At 36.4% G+C, this 1,914-nt stretch overlaps 1 long non-coding RNA gene across 1 annotated transcript; it reads left to right on the plus strand.

Annotated features, from left to right (window-relative positions):
* Nucleotides 1-345: 345 nt before the first annotated feature.
* LOC113286280 lies at nucleotides 346-1,634 on the plus strand. Its single transcript, XR_003329196.1, has 5 exons — nucleotides 346-462; nucleotides 611-752; nucleotides 985-1,099; nucleotides 1,189-1,281; nucleotides 1,406-1,634. It is a non-coding gene; the product is annotated as an uncharacterized LOC113286280 (long non-coding RNA).
* The last annotated feature ends 280 nt before the right edge of the window (nucleotides 1,635-1,914 follow it).

Here is a 1,914-nt window from a genome sequence, read left to right on the forward strand (position 1 = left end):
TGACTAATTCCAAAGCTAAGTTCACAAGTATTGTTTCTTGTTCGGCTTAATCTGCACTAGTATGAGTTCCCCCTTGATTCATCTTTACCTGCATGGTAGTTGAAGGAATCTCTTTTGTTTGTGTGAAGGTTGGTCCAAGATCTGTTTTGCAGGGTCCATTACAAAACGCCACTACTAGTGATATGTAAGATCGCTTGCTGTCTTTGTGGTTTTCTGGTTTCTCCAGTTTTGCAATTTTCCTGTCATTATTCTGTCATTAGCTGAAGTTGATATTGTCTATTTATGTTAGGACCCCAAGGCTCTATTGTGAGCTTGAGGAATTCCCCATGAAAATGCTATAGCCGCCTGAAGATTGCAATGTTAACTCCTCATTGTCCTTCACTCTTCAGGTTTGTCTTTTTCTTAATCAACCGCAGAAGATTTGAGGAGAAATAGTACGCGAGAGAAGGCGAAGACTATTATGTGAGTTCTGCATCTTTTAGTTTTATCTTATATGCTCTTATTAAGTTCTAAATAGATACCGTATGAGCTTTAAGACATATATAACTTAGACATTCTCTTTAAGTTTCCACTTGACTTTATTCAATATATGAGTTCCATCCTTGCGCAGGATTTGAAGAGCCAGAAAATGAAGATGGAGGCATAAGAGAGACTTAAATATTGTAATTATTTGTTACAACCTCTTTTACCTGTCTTAAATCAAATCCACGAAGAGCAAGCAATGGAAAAGGAGACCGAGGCAAAGATTCAAGGTGCCTGGCTTAAGATTGTTCATCGTTCACCCTTTCTCTATTGTCCGTTTTTGAGTTAAGCAATATGTTTCTTTACTTAGAATAAATATTCTCCAAGAAAAGTGCTGGTTGTGCGTCCATATGAAGGGTTCGCATGGGATATGCATTTCCTTATCAATTATTTTGTTTTCTTCCAATTAACTAGTATATTTGAGCAAGAATATCACTTTCTCAGTAACTAGTTTGTTTACAGAAACACTGATGATGTAGACAAGACGATGGATGGGATTAATGAGCAGACTGAGAACATGAAGCAGGTTCAGGAAGCTTTGCCAAACCCCATTGAAGCAGCTGCCGAATTTGATGAGGTAACCTTTTGCATTTTATTTGTATTTGTGTTTGTTAAAATTAAAATTAACCTTGACCGGAGAGTGGTAGTTATCTTTGTTGGTTGTAGGACGAATTGGAATCTGAACTCGAGGAGTTGGAAGGAGCTGCGTTGGAGGAATAACTTCTACAACCTGCAACCCAAACTCAGGTTCAAATCAAGGTAAACTTTTCAGCGGTTTCACGAAGTTTAGCATTTCTTCAAACTATTTCTGCAGATTAATGTTTATAGATGTGGTCTTTCTCATTAACGTTTGTCATGTCTCGGTCTCCAACTATTTCTGCAGGTTAATGGTGAATTTGTCAGATGCTCAAAACAGAGAACAAATTCTCAAAGTTATATTGGAAAAAGAAGATATGGCAGTTGATGTGAATTTGGATGTTCTTGCAAAAATGACAAATGGATATTCCGGAAGCGACTTAAAGGTTTGTTCTATAAACATTTCCTTATGTACTCTTCTCTCGTGCCAAGTCTTCAATGTTGTAAGTTTTGTAAGTTACAATGTAGGAAGTTTCTGTGAACTCAGCAAGTTTTTTAACTTAAAATTTGATACTTACAAGAATTTTGGTACTTAGAAGAATTTATGTTCTTCTTTGATTGAAAGTTATATGAATTGAATGAATGTGATGGAATGGAATGAAAAGGGTAGGCTGGTTATTGTAATTCCGACTGAAAATGAACTGCCTGTTAAATTGACCTGGTCAAAATTGGTCGTATTGACTGATTTTGACCATCTCAATGTTGACTAGCAGTAATTTTTTTGCTGTTACAAAAAAGTTCGTAACGGCTCACAGA

The sequence above is a fragment of the Papaver somniferum genome, chromosome 6 (assembly GCF_003573695.1).
Source record: "Papaver somniferum cultivar HN1 chromosome 6, ASM357369v1, whole genome shotgun sequence".
Classification (NCBI taxonomy): Eukaryota; Viridiplantae; Streptophyta; class Magnoliopsida; order Ranunculales; family Papaveraceae; genus Papaver; species Papaver somniferum.